The 17,790-nt window shown below is 40.5% G+C and overlaps 2 protein-coding genes across 5 annotated transcripts in view; one reads left to right on the top strand and one right to left on the bottom strand.

Annotated features, from left to right (window-relative positions):
* LOC139133612 (probable serine/threonine-protein kinase roco5) overlaps positions 1-17,790 on the top strand; it is a 69,247-nt gene that overhangs the window by 3,899 nt on the left and 47,558 nt on the right. The window lies entirely within an intron of this gene.
* Positions 1-17,790, bottom strand: part of LOC139133613 (high affinity 3',5'-cyclic-AMP phosphodiesterase 7A-like) — a 112,154-nt gene that overhangs the window by 61,928 nt on the left and 32,436 nt on the right. The window contains exon 1 of one of the 4 annotated variants that reach the window (XM_070700361.1): positions 9,784-9,994. The exons of 2 other annotated variants lie outside the window; for them this stretch is intronic. The gene's annotated coding sequence lies outside the window, so the exon portion shown is untranslated. Of the gene's footprint in view, positions 1-9,783; positions 9,995-17,790 lie in introns of those variants that run through there. One more of the 4 variants, XM_070700357.1, reaches the window with a different exon arrangement.

Genomic DNA, 17,790 nt, shown 5'->3' with positions numbered 1-17,790 from the left:
TGTACATTGAGACAACAGCCACAAAAATTGTTGCAGCTTTTCCACAACCCTGTTAACCTTTTTTATTCTACATACATAGCTTAAACTTCATCATTGAAACTGAAAAAAATTCTATGAACACTATGTAATATTCATAGTAATGCGGACAACGTAAAGAGATTTGAAGATTTACACTGAATTGTGGCTTTGGATTTCGACCATTTTAGTTAATTGTCTTTGTTTGGAAAAGAAAAAATTCATCATTCATGCGTTTGTTGATCATTCACGCGTTTGATTGCAATAGCAAATTTACTTTGCTGTTGTTTATTATTTCTGCCCTAGGCTATTCACTGCATCACTACACACATGAACACATACACAAGTTATTAATTTAACCTCACACTGAGATATAAAGTATTTCTCCACTTCTCTCAACATTGTGTTGGGATTCCTTAATCTGCCACATGTATATTCCTGGACACTTTTTTCAATTTCAACAGTCATTTTTGGTGTTTCATTTTATATCACCAAGGACCTGGAATTCTTGTATGATTTCATACGTTGTAGGGATGCGTGATGGGGGCTTTGACTGCAGTGTTCTGCTCATTTCATAGTAGTCTACAATCTCTCCTCTGTTTTCAGTACCAAACAGCACAGAGATTCTAGATTAACTTGACAGAAAATACTTTTACTGCTCATCAGTATGCATGTATGCTAACAATTTGAGCAAACAGTACATGTTTTTTTCCCGGACACTTAATTCATTTCTTCATAAAAATCAAGTCAAGAGTGTTTCACTTTGATTTTTACTCAACATCCAGCTTTCTATGGAACATTTATTTTGGTGAAGGAGGGTGCATTGGGACCTGCAAAAGAATCCTAGACCTTAACAGACAAAACACTGTGTATTTACACTGTGGAAAATACAACCATATTCACAAGATTACACTATTTTGAAAATAGTATGGGTACATTGATTTATCAATTGCTGTATCGACGAGCTGTGTTTCCCAAAGGTAGATTGAAAAGGATGGCTTTTACTAGGAAGATTTCCTTGTAAATATTTTTAGTTTGAGATACTTTCATATTAAATTTCTGTAGCGAAGGTGTATAAATTTGATGAAGCTGCAGACAGATGACAACAATAGGTTCACTGTGCAGAACTCTACATTGTGTACCCGGTACATGTGCTCCTTAACCCTTTTCCTGTCAAGTCCATATTTCACCATCAGGTCAAGATAGTCAAAACTAATGCAACACAACGTATTCCATATGATGTATTTTAACATAATACTGTACATTTGAAGGCTGTTGAAAACATAATACTATAAAGTTGATTTTTTTTGGATAAAAGATGCTATAACATACCAAGCCAAGTGAGTGAAAATACGTCATTTTTTGGCTCAATACCGCTTTTTACTGACTTGGCTGATGGGCAAGTGATACAGTTACTACTGTCTGGCAGGAAAAGGGTTGAGGTATTGCGAACCTGGAAAGTGAAAGACCTAAACTTTTGCTCGAACTTTCCTCAGTGAAACTTTTGACCATTCTCTTACCAAATAAAGAAGAAAAATCATGGGTTACCATGCAACACTTGTACTAGAGAGATAGGTTACCTAAGATTTGAAATTCAAAATGGCCGCCATCCCTGTGTTAACTCTATGTGGGTAAAATAAAATTTCTGATTTTCGATAAACTAACACAGTGGAAACTTTTCTTAACCCAAGAGCTTTAAAACGAACCCCCACAATCAGTAGATCAGAATAGAATTGATAAAAATTTGAAGCCCCGAATATGTCTCCAAGGCTCATTCTACCTTAAAGGTACACTGTCACCCATTCCAATTTTGCCACAGTTACCATGGAAAGACAAAATCTAACCAATAACAGATTTTAAGCCAGTGGCCGCTTTTTAAAAACAGCACCCTCACATCGGCACTTTGAATACCAAGGAACGCCCCTTTGACCATATATGGGCATATTTAGAATACAGGTGACTGCATACCTTTAAGGTTTGAGACTTGTATATTTTCTGCCATGTACAGCACTCTATTTTTCAAATCTAAGTTTTTCCAAGCGAACGTGAAAAACAAAAACTACAACATAGCTTGGTAGTCTGGATCCACGCATACGACACCACCTTTTTTTCTGCACAACACTTAAATTAATACAAATCACATGAAAATATCTGGATCACTTTTGAGAGGGGTCACCAATTGGCTATCCAATAATTTAAATGTTCTTCTTGCCAATAAAACACTCTGACTTTCCTGTTCAGATAAGTTTTGAAAATTCAATATGCAAAAGTTACAGTATACAGTATATTGACATGATTTAAACCAAATAGCAGTCATTGCATAATTTCTTCGGTATAGTATTTTAAAGATAGAGCCAAAAGGTTTAAGGGTGGGGGTTTGCTAGTTTTACTTGACAAAACATGAAAATGTTGCAGGTACATGTAATGTGTGAGTGACTTATAAGAATGTGTTATCGAAATTGTGCTAAGATTTTCATGAAAGTGTCAAATCACCTTTAAGGCTAAACTACTAGCACAAACGATTTCTGTTTCAAGATTCTGATGGCGGCGTTGTAAGGAAAAAACAACTAGTACAACTTCTTGAGAAATATGATCAAAAGACATCTACTGTCCCTTTAAAGATGGCTGAGATTCCAAGCAGAAGGTCATTTGTGTTTCTCTGTCTCGCTGGAATGCATGATGAGCTGTGTCATATCAGAGTACTTGAGATTTGCCTTGCTTCGGAGGCTGGGCACTTAAATGATGCAATGATATGGTGTGAAATAGGTGTTACATTTTGCTGCGGTTTACATCTTTAAAGGAGGCAACACACATCTCACTTGAACACCACTAGACTAACATCTTTGGTCTATTAGTTTGCACAGATCTTGGTCTACTGTCCAAATGATATGGGTGACGGCCCCTTTTTCAAGATGTCTCACAGAAAAACAAAACATGTCTTTCCTTCCTAATTCTGGACACAAGTAACCAAACAGTAAATACAATTTTGACATCAAAACCAAAATTTGTTGAAGTTTCGCTGGTACATAATCTGAGAATGTGTCAGTGCCTTTTGTTGATAGACTGTAAACTTCTATTAAAAGATTAAACCCTCACTGTCTCAGGTGCATCATGTTGAATAGGTTTAGCTGTTTTCAACATATATAAAATCAATTCACAGATTATGCCACATGATATACTCAATCCAGGTAATTTTTAAATGTCATTCTAAAGATTGCTTTTCTACTGGATGTTTCTTATTTGTTATTGTGCAGTTGTCACTATGGCAACAAGGATTTTGGACTGATTATACATTCGTAACTGACAGTTACTTGTAGGCAATAATGCGTAAAATATCCAATTTACTGCAGGTGAAACAAAATGTTCTCCAGTCAATAGTATATACTACCATATGTATGCACAGACAGGCACAACTGATGTGGACCATTATCAACCCTGGGGGTACCTGAATGGCTCCGTACAGGTACACATACTGCATCACAGAGAAAGTACTGGCACTGCCTCCAACAATTCACCAGTTTCTTCTCTAAACTGAAAAGGATATGACCCAACTGACAGCTCCATGTATTATTGAGCGTGGAATCGAATTATTAGCATGATTCACCACTTTTGCTGCTAAAGATTGCTGAACACTGATGACAAGTGTAGCTGGGCAAACTGCCATATTGGTTTTTTCTTGTCAAATATTTAAGACCGGTCTATTATTTCAAAACATATACTAGAAGACTTAATTCATTGTCTGACTGTTGTCATGATTATTCACTGTGTTCTGAACTAACAGCTGAGCTCTGCCTGAATAAAAATACCTTACATCTCATACAGTACATGTATGTTAGATGTTAGATGTATGTTAGATAACAAAGCCTGCAGCGTCGTGGTTTATAATGTCATACCAAGTCACCCACTTGAAAAATTTGTTAGCTGTGGAATAGATTAAAAAAAACAAACAACAAATATTGCTTTCAGAACAAATGTGTTCAATTTTGTAGTGATACAACATGGACATGATCACTGATTTGCCACTGAAAAAAAGTGACAATGCTGAAGTATAGAGGACTGAAAAAATTAAAAATCAGCAAATAGGGGAGCAGTAATTCTAAGAGGGGGAGCAGTAATTCTAGGAGACAATATTTTAATCCTAATTTGCCTGAGGCTAATGACTCATATTGAACTATATGATGAGAATTTATGATGATCATAAAAATGATTATTATCATATTTTGTCATGATGGCTATTATTGTTATTAATATTACTTTTGTTAATTTTTGTTATCAAAGTAAATTGTAAAACAAAATGAAAAACACCACAAATATTTATAGAGCTAGAAGCATATGGAATTAAATTTTGAAAGTAAAAACAGGATGAAAATTTTACCCGGCAACTGACAATAGCAGTTAATCCGCTTGTGACTGAAAACAACCCCTCCCCTTATTCTCCCCCAGGAAAAATTTATTCATATATTACGTAGAAAATTCTATTACTATGTTATTGACATGTCATGCCTTGGAGCTGGGTGGAGGCATTACACATAAATACCACTTCAGATGTCATATTCTGTGCGTTAAAAAAATAATGACGTTAGAGAAATAAGTGGAGCACTGCCTCAGGTGAGAGCTGAGCTCACATATAGTGCCGAATCAACAGCTCTGGTGAGGACAACAATCCAAATAACGAAATTTGTCATTTGTCGAAGAAAAAAATTGAAGAAATGAGGGCAAATCATGAACACTTATTCAAGCAAGAAACCAGATAAAAAAATTTTCAGAGCTTTTCCACTAAATGTTGGATTCAGGCATCCATAAAATGCAGAATTTATTGTCCTATTTCAGTTTTACCATCCAGTACTGACCTGGCCAGCTCACATCATCGATGATGTCTCTAGACTCATTGATTTTACTCCCCCGCTTCCATCAAACCAACAGAACACCGCCGAATCAAACCACATTACAATCTACCCAAACGCAATTAAACTGAAGGACGCCGAATTCGTACTTTACGAGAAGCAAGTTTAGAAGCAAATTTCTCTTCAACAACGCAATAATAATTCAGATTTTATCGTCATTTGCCAGGTATGAATTAGAAACATTTCACTTCTTCAGCATGGTTTACAGTTTTTATCCATCCTCGTTTACTGATGTCAAACAAAAAATTACCATCATAGCTATCCATATTTTGTCAATGAATTTTGCCTTTTTTCTCCCATTAAAAACCAGATGTCTTTTTCTCTAACATGAGCATACGTCACCCTGAATCATACCGTATTGAAAAAATAAAAGTCTTAGGTCAACAATTATGAATTATCTCTCTAATCTACCTGCATTATTATCATTATTATTCAAATAAGGCAGCGACTGCCTTTCAGTGCTTCTTGCTGATTGTCCAACCCAACTGAGAATGCTCGTTACGAATAATCAATTCGATTTCTCTTCAGTTTGAGCAGCATAATGAGCATAATCAGTCAGTGTATAGCTTCATGAAAGCGGAAAACATTACCCAGCAAAATGAACTATGATCAAAGTGATGAATGCACAGTGTCAGGCCTTGTGTACGGATAATGGTTATTTGTGGCTCGGTGGACACTCACAGGAGGAAATCTTACACACTGCGGTATTGTGAAGCCCCTTAGAACCAAGGAGGTTTCCTCAAAGTAGTATTAGAGGGTGTGTCTGTCTGTGTGTGTGAGTGTGTGTGTGTATGTGTGCCCATGTGTGTGATGTGATTGGTATATATTTCTATGTGTGTGGGATTTTTCCTTTGACAAATCATCTCAAATGAACTAATTTAGTTTGGTAATGCGTGTGTGTGTGTGTGTGTGTGTGTGTGTGTGTGTGTGTGTGTGTGTGTGTGTGTGTGTGTGTGTGGTGAACGCTCGTCTGTTTGTGCATTTGAATGTGTATGTGTGGATGTCTGCACATGTGTGTGATATGTAAAATGTGTGTATCTCTATGTGTGTGATTTTTCTCTTGACAAATGATCTCAAACTAATTTAGTTTGGTACATGTGTGTGTGGGTGGTTGTCTGTGTGTCTGTGTCTGTGTAACATATGATGAGTGTATGTATCTCTATATGTGTATGGGTTTTTTTTCCTTGGCAAATGAAATAATTTTGTTTCGCAGTGGACACTGTGTGCTGAAGTAAGTCTTTCCAAGCTTTCGCAAATGCTGGCACCACATGTGTAAAATTTATATTTCCAGCAGTTATTCCTATCGGTATGTTTGAGATGTTTAGCAAGATATCATGTTGATATTTCCAACACATAAATGTGTTTGTGACATGTGACAAGGTACATGTGTTTGTGAAAATTTAAAGGCTGCAGTTTTTGGTACAGAATGATGTTTGATCTGAAAACATCCTAGCACTGCATAAAACTCAAATGGAAATATATCCCGCATCCTTTATGTAACTCTAACAAAAGTGTCCTTAGAAGGATATCATATACTTGCAATATGCGGTGGCATTTCAATATTGTCAGACAGCTGATCAGTATAGGATTCAGGTTTAAGATTCATTTACGAGATAAAGAATGACTCTTTCTGAAATTTATGAGTTGAAAAAAAAAGTAACACAATAGGGACACTTGTTGAACGGGAAAGTGATGACTTTGTCTATCAAGCTGACTTGATACACAGTTGGAAAGAAGCAAACTGGCTGAGCTATTATGCATATTACAAAAATGTCATCCTGCTGCCGCTGGCATGTCTTTATGACTAAATTTTCTGTTCACAATGGCACTGATCATGAGCTGTCACTAAATATTGCATTGTGCATGTCAAATTCAGTCAAATTTTGTTTTTCGAGTTAGTACTTGTGTCGAGGCTTCAGCTTGCCGTCTGATCTTCAAATATGTAATATTTTCAGTATTCAATCACAGCACTCGTGGTAAGAAAATAGCCATTTTGTAGTTAGTTCTTGGGAGTATACTAAAAGTATCATAGAAAAATTCAGATAGATATTTATTTTTGCATGTTAATGCAGAAATTGTGATGCTGTTAGAGATAACGCCAATTGGCTACTTTCACAACCTTACATGGCTTTAGATTTAGTTGGTAGGAATCCATCAGGCTGATTCAACACTATGTACCATCTAGCCATCTTCATTGAATTTTATACTGCTGATTTTGACCACTGCAATACATTCACTTAGACTCTCCGTACCAACTTTGTTTTCCTAATCAAGTCTGTTTCACTGACTGTCTATGTCGCTATTGTTATCTAGGCACTACTGAAAAATACAAAACCCGCAAACTGCGTCCCATAACAACTTCATTGTCATCATCAGTCAGGCGAGATTAGCATCAATTTCTGGTGGTATTCCGAACTAAAGCCAATTTGCAGTGTAGATTTGGTAACCAATTGTGGTTTACTCATCCTCAAACAGCAATAATGAACAAAATGGAAATCAAGTTTAGTAAATATTCCATGAATATCAGACCAAGATACCTGTCGCTGCATGTTTGGAAATGCATACATCTGTTTATTCTTTTCTTTTTATTGGCACAAAAAATTATTCTGACCGACACAGGGATGAAAATCATGAAACAACAAGGTACATAAAAAATACATTTACACAACACATTCCGCCTAGACACGTGACCAATTTAGTTATTCTCATTAAAGGTTCAGAAATTTAGTTTGGTTTATAACTAATTAATTAATATTTTAATTCACGTAGTAACTTTCTCCATTATTTGCAAAGAAAATGACATTTACTATTAATTGGTAATTTTCTACTTTTCTGTTTAAGAGAGCTTTTTACCTGACATACATTACCAGTGACAATTGCCAACATTTTACAGAGAAATCAACAAAGCTTTGGGAGCTATTACAGCCAGACAGTAGTCCAAGGCAGAGCACTGATGCTACTCAGACATTAATCCAGTCACAAGAAATTCTTTTTTCTGCCTGACTTTGATGAGCAGTCTTGTCCCATTTGCCTCTATAAAACGAGCTGGCTGCCATTTTTTTCTCACAGATTTTGCTCCACTTTTGAAACGCGCCCCGACCAATTCAATACAGACATAAAAATGAACATCAGTGTACATTCAATGAATATGTAAATTAGCATAATTTCTGATTGAGGGAGAGTTCACAAGATGTGAGATCGACATATGACCTTGATATTTCTGAAGTCTCTCAATTATCTGAGGTTCAAGGAATGTTTTAGGCCTTTTGAAGACTACTGTCAGGCACCACATCACTCAAACAAGGAATCTAACACTGCTTTTTCTCAACCCAAATTTGCTTTCAGCAAGATAATCACATACCAAAAAATTTAAATCTGAGGGGATATTCTGTGCTTTGGGAAATGTCAAGGCATGAAACAATTTCATTTGTATTTATCGATTTCAGAAATTTCTCCAGATATTATCTGATACAATGCATTGATATTTTTTGTGAGTACAACAGTCTGTTTCTTATTTCTTTGATAACATGTGACATTTAAATTCAAAGTTATTAACAAAGTGCATCCGCTGTTGTTTTACCGGTATAATTGACCAGAGCAACTGTTCTCTTTAATGAAGATGGCAAAACGTACTCCATAATGAAGTTGCTTCGACAGAAAAATATGTTAATACAGTTTTTCATTTTCATTAATGCCACCCAACAATTAATCATTTAAACAGTGTCACGACTTAAAAATAAATCAGAGGAGATATCCTTTACTTTGTTTGAATAACAATATTTGATGTAGTTTTGGAATCTCATCAAGCACTTAAAATATTTCCTAGTTTCTCAACAACTTCAAATAATGAAGAGCAAACAATTTCACACAAGTTACTGTTTTGCAATACCACCTGGAAAGATACAGCTTTCATTTGAACAATCAGCTATCATTACTCAAAAGATCTGTGTCAGAAATTTATGCACATGGTTGATAAATTGTATATGACCACAATTCAAGATTGCTGGAGACAGTTAAAACACCAGAAATAATGGAATGCATCTCCAGCCGTGTGCTGCCAGTCATCATCAACCTGCAAGCGGTTCACACCGCCCACCGGAGATTTTTTTTTTGCTTTCCCTGGAAAAGTTGACGACAAAACTGATAGGGGTTCCACGCAGGAACCGAAGCCATATGTCACGGCATATCTCATCAGCTTTTTGTAATTGCACGTCATCAAATTAACCAGATTGCACGCTGTCAAATTAAGAAATCAAGATGCTTCATCAGAAAATTTGAAAACTCAACCAGACTATATAACGTCAATTGAGATTATTAAAAGTCGTCTGATGTCCTCTGATGAAAGGTAGGCTTTTACAGGCTTATGATTATTTTCATGCATGGCTGACAAGGATCAATATTTGGAGGGGGACTAATTATATGCAATTCCATGGTTTTACCCTATCCCAGCTTTTTCATTTGACGTACATAAAGAAGTCACAACAAAACAGTCTATGGGATACAAAAAAGAATGCAATTAGTTTTAAGGTCACACCAAGATGTGCATTTCATAATTGAGGGGATCAGGAAACCTCTGATAAAGATATAAACTATTTGTCAATGTGTTGAAGACATGAAGACCTTTTCCAGTAAAGACGTTCAAGAACAAGATTTCAAGACAAATTGTTTCAATCTATCAAACGTGATTCAGGGCATTCACAAAATATTACAAATGATTAGTGTGCAGATTGCAGCGATAAAGAAAATTCAAGAATTTTCGGTCGCTAACAGAGATTGAAACATGACATTGTTTCTTTTCTCGAGATGTCTGCATGGTATGTTCTTTTCGTTACGAAATGGACGATACATCCGTTGCGGCACCCACCTATCAGATTTGAACCAGTAAATGGTCCTGAAGTTGAACCCCAGGCGTAGCAATACGGCGATCTTCCTCTGTTACCAGCCGGCTAGCCTTCAACTTGAGTGTCAGGTCACGGATACACTGCCTAACTCTGCTTGCAGCATTGATTTTTAAACTGTGCGTTGCTCTGAACATGCAGTTGCACTAATACCAAACCCTAGTAAAATAGCAATTCAATGCCCATCATATTATAAAGCCTCTTGTGACGTCAATGGCAGCTACAAGCTGTGAGGTCTGCCTCCACCAACATAACATCATTTAAGGGATCATCTCAAAAACATGTACATCACTCACTGAATCTAAAACTCTGTCACCATATATGTGAAATTTATTTGTCTATATCAGAAAAGTAGATTATATGTGATATTTAATGATTCCTTTGATATTGAAGTTGCACATTATTCACCTTGTGAAAAGATAAATATGTAAATGAAAAAGATGCATGGTACAAACGGTGTCAAAATGTCAACGACAAACTTTAAATTAATGAAACTATTAAAGTGATGTAGGAGCTTGAAGAATTTATAGGTGACCCTTCATCACAGTGCTATTCCAAAGTTACACTTTATAATGAAACATTACTGAATGAATGATTCCTGATGGAAAGTTTTGCAAATGTTGCCCCTACTTGGTTGACGATTTTCATAACATCATAAAGTTTTGAAACTATTGCACTATTGCAAATTATTGTGAAGATCCCCAGCAGTAGTTCCCACTGATATTGTGTGTATTGCTTGATTTTGATTGCTTTACCACACTCTGAAGTGTGTTATGAACGCAATAACTCTGTATTATTATTACAGCTAACAATCAAAACCATGTCACAGATGTCTACAATACTAACATCTTTATTTTTATCAGACAGATCCACAATACAAAACTACTTTACCCCTTTTCCTGCCGAGCGCCCCTGTCGTTATCCTGCCAAGTCGGGTCAAAACTGGCCCCCTTTTCCGTGTCTACAGAAGATAGGCTCTCCTGCACGCTTTCCTGCCAGGCATTTGGCGGGAAAATACCGCATTTTCGGGGTACGATTACCGACCATATACGTGTTAGACTTCAAAAATTTTTGCATGCCCGTATAGAGGGGCAACCGCTGATGAGGTTGTGTCGAGAAAATGACGAGGTCTTGGGCGTTGTTTGCCCCGGGGGACGTGCACTTTTATGCCCTTTTCTAGCTTACTTTTGCGGAAGTAAAGCTCGTTCGCCGGCACGCACGGCCACACCGGGGGAAACATCACCTCGCTCGTGGGTTAGTAGAAGACCCAGGGGTTAGTGCTATGGGTGCGGCAGCACCCTCAAACCTGTCCTGTTCCTCTGGGTTGTGTCACTTGGCCACGTACTTTGAACGACTTGGAAGAGTCGCACAGTGCAGTCTGCTTTGACGTAGTGTCAACGACATAGCTTCGCCATTGAAGGAAGGCGTGTACGTAGTTTGGCCAGTTCAGTGCACACTTAGCTCGTTAGTGTTACCGTTTCCTAACAGGTTAGTTGTGCAGTTGTTACTAAGGTGCAGTTTTGTACCACCTTAGCTCTGGACAGTGCAACTGCTCTATGCACTAACCCCAACGACAGATGGTTGGTACAACGTCTACGTCGCACGAGCACAGCCTCCGTTGGGCTGTGCCCCTCCCACGTGATACAACGCACGTTCATCCATTACTATAGCGTCCTTACGGATCTGCCAAAAACGAAAGTGGGGTAAAAACAAACAAACGAAAATATGCGATCATAGATAGTATTTTATTCGGGAATAATTTACATTATGCCGAACAATAAATCTCGGAGTCTGTCTCGACGTCCGAGTGCATGGTCCGTGTTTCAAAAATTACAATCGGGGTGGCAGATCCGTGTTTCAAAAATTATAATAGGGGGAATTGTACAAAATAATCCGTCTAAACAAAACAAACGAAAATATGCGATCCATAGATAGTATTTTATTCGGGAATAATTTACATTATGCCGAATAATAAATCTCAGAGTCTGTCTCGACGTCCGAGTGCATGGTCCGTGTTACAAAGATTACAATCGGGGGATTGTACAAAATAATCCGTGTTTCAATTTACAATCAGCGGGATCGTAAAGCACAAACAAACGGCACAACCGTGCTCAAAATGTGATCATGGTCCGTGTTAAGAATACAGTCAAGCCACTGTTAGGCGAAGCTGTCCCCTGTCCGTTATTTACGTCGGGTTCTCTTGCTGATGGGTGTCGTCGGGGCTGTGTGAGTAGAGGTCTGCACGCCAACGCTCCTCTTACCTCGTAGCATCATGCGATGATGAAAAGCCGCAAAACACTCGCCCTCGTGAAGATGAACCCCGCACAGACTACATCCTTTGGACGTCTCAGACAGTCGTCCGCTCGCAGTGGTCTTACCCTCTCTGCTGCATACTTTACAGCATTTCTGCCGCCCCTCCAAACGGCTGACAACGTGCATCGGCTGATTTTGTGGATTTATGTACGAGGCAAGAGAAACGGTGGCCTCGACCTCTCTCACACTGGGCTGCGATCGCCCACAATAACCGCCAATGAGTTGTTTCCCGACACGCAGATGAAACATCTTATGGGTCAGCTTACTATCAGGGTGTACATGCTTGAAGCATATATATGCATTTACCAGGGCAACATCAATCAGGTAACATGCCAGATATGTCCACCATCTGTGGTTCTTGCGCCCAGTGTGAAAGTACTTGCGCTTCTGGTTGGCTCGGTCGACGCCTCCCATGTACCGGCGATAATTATACAGCGACAGAGGCACTTGTCGCTGCTCGTCTCCCTCCCCCACTGGCACGCACTCCAAGGGTGGATAGACCGTATTCAAGATCAGCACCTGAGCGTTACTATCCTGATAAGCAGTGATGTTAAGATGTAAACGAGAGTCCGTTCTGGTCGTGGCTTTCATATCCCCAACAGACAGAGGAAGGCGCTTCCTCTTACCCGGCGGAATTAATTGAGGGGGCATGGTGCGACGATTACGGCGGTTAAAACTCCCGACCATGTAGATCCCGGTCTCCATCAGCTCTCTAGCAGTAACGACCGTGCTAAACAGGCTATCACAAAATAGGCTGTGATTATATCCACAGAATGGCTGGACCAGCTCCATCGTAATTCTTTTCACCACACCTCGCTCCTGCCGTCTCCCATCAGTCCGATCCCGAAATTTCACACCTAGGTACGGTGCAAAGTTAGCGATGTATGCAGTGTGGAGTCGCACAGCTGCCATATCTTGAAACCGTCTCGATCAGGCTTATGCGGTAATCTCTGCTTAAATTTAGAACGGCCCTTAAATCGCACCATGCCCTCGTCGATGGAGATCTCTCTACCCATCTTATAATTATTTACGCACCTGTCAACTATGGGCTCCATCCATGGATTGATTTTATAAAGGGGATCCTCCTGACACCGACGTCGGCGGCGTGCCTCATCAGGATCACGACGTGGATCGTTCTCTGGGTCTGCCAGATGAAAGTATCGCATAAGCTGCTGAAAGCGACTGCGGGTAATCACAGTAGAAATACCCTGGTTTCTCAGAAAGGATCGCTAGACCAATAATCCTCCACTGATGATTTACGGTCGATACCCATACAGACTAAGACGCCAATGAACGCCTGCACCTCTCGGTAGTCAGCGTTACGCCAGTATTTATCTATTTTCCTAGCGATATATCGCTGGTGGAATTTGGCGTATTTATTAGTCTCGTCCTTGGCCAATCTGATCAGTGTAGCTGGAATAAACTTAAAAAAGTAATCGATCTCACGGGAGTGGCTGGGCAAGGTGAAAGTCGGTCCTCTCTCATGGTCAAAATCGGTCTCCTCAAATATATTAGCATCGGTAGTTTCCGACATACGCCAGACAGGAGGGGTGTCGTCCTCCGCCAACACAGCAGCAACGTCATCATCGTCGTCAGAGCTTGCCTCACCTACATACTGCCTGTCATAAAAGTCATCGTCCTCTGCCGCATCCTCGTCAACCTCGAGTCGGACTCAGCGGTGATATCACCGTCGTCTGGGCGTCTGGGCCTGAACTCGCCCGTAGCGGCATCAAGGATCATATCTGGCTCAAAATCAGGTGGGCTATCCTGATAACGAACCCTCCGCACTATCTTTTTCGGCGGGGACATCGCAGCACACGAAACTATGGCAGGAGCGGGCTGGGCAGCCTCTGCTGATGACGAGGACTCAAGCTCTTTCGCACTGGGCACAGGAACCTCTCCTGACGCAGGATGAGGGCTCATGGTGCACGCAACAGGTGGTGTCTCTCCCGGAGCAGCCGGGGGAGAACCAATGGCATCAGCCTCTCGTTACTCACTGTCTCACTAGCAGCAGCAGACGTAGTCTGTGCAGGTGAAGTATCTCCCACAAGAGCAGATGTAGTCTCTGCAGGTGAAGTAGTCTCTCCCGGAGCAGCCGGGTGAGAACCACTGGCAACCGGTGACCCGTCATCATCCTCATCGGCAGAACGATCAGTCTTACGTTTACGCTTACCACTGGGTTTTTCAGCCGGAGATAGCTTCGCTTACGGGAGCGTTTCTTGCCCGACTTCTAGAACGTTACTAGGGACATCACAACGATCGCTACCACTACCGCCCGGAGACTCTGCATCTTTGAGCTTCAGTCGTCTGCTCGCCTTCAGAAAACTTTTGCGGTCCGTCAAGCTCATGTCTGGAACAGTGTCGACAGACTAGCAGGTCCCACCCTTTTAAAGCCACAGGGAAACAAAGCCCTGGACATGATTGGACGCAGGGGTGTTAATATATGCATCCACCTGTTATTATAATGGACCTACGGCAATCAGTCCACCAACCGGCGCTGACATTCCTACCCGTCATGTAAATTGCCTGTCCGCACCATTTGATATGCTAATAATACTCATTTGCGATGCAAATCCCTCGAGCACTTAGCATAACATAGTCAATGTCATTAGCATCTCAACTTGACATTCCGTCCAGCTGGGTACGTGGCATGCGCACCTGCCACCCAAGGACGTTGGCCCAAGCCCATGTTTAGTACGGGTGGGAAACCCGTATCTTTAACCTCATGTCCCTTCTAAGTACGCCTGCGCAGGCGTATTGTCATCCAAGTCGGTGACAAGCCAACCCGACAGATCGCCCATTAAGCAGTAATGGACTGGCCGTCTCGTTCTTGTACGGCAACGAACAGTGCTTCAGCGGCTTGTTTAGGTCATAACCGTCGCCTGCCGAGCGGCTTACCCAACTAAGGCGGTCAAAGATGAAGGATGCCAAAATTGTCAACAGCTGTCTCGGCCTCGTCCGTTGGGCAAACATGGCTCCTTCAAATAACGTGGCCAGCACGTCTACGTCATCAGCGGTGATGACGACCCGTCATTGACGCCCGAGTGCGTAAAACTCGGAATATACCGACAGGTACCTCTACCTGAGTCGGTCATACTACGGTATAAACCAAACACAGGTCTGCCAACTCCCGTTAGACTCGGCCGTTAGCCGAACTTCACAGGGACAACATAGGCGTAACAAGTCGGTGAACAACGGTTCACGCACCTAACCGCAGCCGCCAAGTCGGTGAACAATGGTATCAAATTTTGAGACCATGTTCGTGAATGGCAAGGCTGAGGCGGTGTGTTTCGTTGCACGGCTTGAACGTCTAGAGCCAAGTGCAGCCGACAACGTCCGACATCTGAGTGGGTAGTCTTTTCGAGAAGGTAACAAGTCGGTTAAAAGCGGTGGTTACCCTTCACAAATGTCGCTCAAGTCCGTTCGGATCAGTTCCATGTCAGGGACTAATCAAGCCGAGTCCGTCAAATCCGTCCGCACTTCCCGTCAATCAGGACTAAGTCCGTGATTTTCGTCTCGCACCATTGGCAAAAAATTGCACCGCCAGCTGAGGCGGTCTTAGGCGGTTGCCTTACAGATTAGCGTTGCCGAGACGGTCAATTTCGGCCGCAATCTATGTAGTGCCTCAGAGCCAAGTTAGCCCAAACTCCGCTAGAATACGTCACCGTGCTAACCTGCAAGTACGCTACTCGTCCCCCCAAAAAAAACCAGTCCCCCACCGGGGTGGGGGACTGGCTGGGTAGCTTCCGCACCTTTCCCTGTCGTTGGACTCTCTGTGAACCCATTTCGAGAGCAAACGCCGTTCCTCGCCCAAAACCTGTCCTCGAACGACCCCTAGCGCGAGCAAGGGTTTGCTACACGTAGTTCCGTCGACTAGGCAGGAAAGGGGGTACCAAAAAGTAGCCCGATTTCCACCGCCTTGGCAGGATAACGGCCGTGGCTGCTCAGATTCTAGCTACACCGAATTTCAAGTGGATTTTCACCGACTTGGCAGGAAAAGGGTTACATATGATGACACAAACATGTATCAATTTTACCATTTTCTGCTTTTAACATCAACAAAAAGGAAGACACCTCGAGGATAGATGATTTAATATTTAACTTCTGACTTACAACAAAGTTATTGTTTCTATTGCCGTCATTATTGTTTTTTGTTGTTTGATGTGTGCAAGGTACGAGTAATAAAATATGCTCCACAGAGTAAATGGTGGTCATTTAGTGATAACGAGTCTAAATCCTTCAAGAGAAATTTAACAGTGGTTACTTAGCGATAACAATCCAAATCCTTCTAAAGAAATTTGATGGTATTTTTTATGATTACGAACCTAAATCCTTCCAAAGAAAATATTAACTTGATAGGCCAGCTCCAATTTAAAATCACTCTCTGAATACTGCCAGTGTTCTATGGAAAATGGATGCTGCTGAAGTAAAGATGTCATGTTTACAGTGGTACAAACAAACACATATGGATGAATGCATTGCACAGGAATACACGTATGTCTGTATATGTTTGTGCATGTGGTTATGTTTGCACTGTATTTAATTAGGCTTCCACGTTTCACCGATGAAAAACCAACATCTTTTCATATCATTCAGTCAAATCAAGCTTGGGAGCCTGTCTTTATGGAGCCGGTCTTTATGGACTATCAGCATAGAGACAAGCAGTTTGAAAGGAGGACCAAATTACAAGCAACCTTCTATTAGCCTAGAATCCTATTCGTCCGCTTGCCTCCGTACCTCCGACCCACTCCCAGAGGTACCGAGGCAAGCTGACGAATAGGATTCTAGGCTAACCTTCTAGAATCACCAGTCACAGACAACACGTGATCCTATTTCACCAGTACATGTATCCTGTCAAGTTTATATGTCACCATAAGGTCAAGTTGGTTACAACCAATGAGACACAACAGGCCCATATGATATATTATTGCATTTTAACAAATCTTGAATATTTGAAGGCCAATGAATACCTAAAGACATTGTTAATATGACTTTTGCCAACAAAACCTCACACAGCATATTATGGGAAATAGGTGAAAATATACATAGGTGTTGCTCAATGCAACTTTTTACTGACTTTGTGCGTGGCAAAGTGATACTCCCTCGCAGGATTTGGGTTAAAATTGAAAAATATTGTAATTTCTATTACATTTTGTAAATCTCTCTGTATGTATTTATTTATTTCCCAATATGGTTTCGGCTTTTATTAAAATATACTTTTTTGTATCATTATATTTATATTATCATAGCTGTAAATGGAACTTTCTCTTATTGGTCTTCATGGAAATAAAATAACGATAACAATAAAATATGTTCAAGAAATATTACAGTTTATATTAACATAAATACACATGTATGTTGAATTTTATCAGCCGTGATCAAATCCCCTGATCTAATGTGAAGGACTATCAAATTATTCACCATGGAGCAGAAAGCTCACCAGTCTGATAGAATGGCATAATAACCAGACATTCTGGCAGCTAACTTTGAAACTTTGCCCACTAAAGCAATCCACAACTAGTCCTGAAAATTATGTCTCACATGCTGTACTCAAAGTATTCCTAGCATCTACTCTCAAAAAAACCCAAAATCAGAAATTATTTCTACATGTTCATCCAGCAAGCACATGTTACTATAAAAATTTCACCTGGTCAGCTGGC

Source organism: Ptychodera flava, chromosome 5 (assembly GCF_041260155.1).
Source record: "Ptychodera flava strain L36383 chromosome 5, AS_Pfla_20210202, whole genome shotgun sequence".
In the NCBI taxonomy this organism is placed as follows: domain Eukaryota; kingdom Metazoa; phylum Hemichordata; class Enteropneusta; family Ptychoderidae; genus Ptychodera; species Ptychodera flava.
The sequence above is the reverse complement of the archived record's forward strand: the minus strand, read 5'-3'. Positions and strand labels throughout refer to the sequence as shown.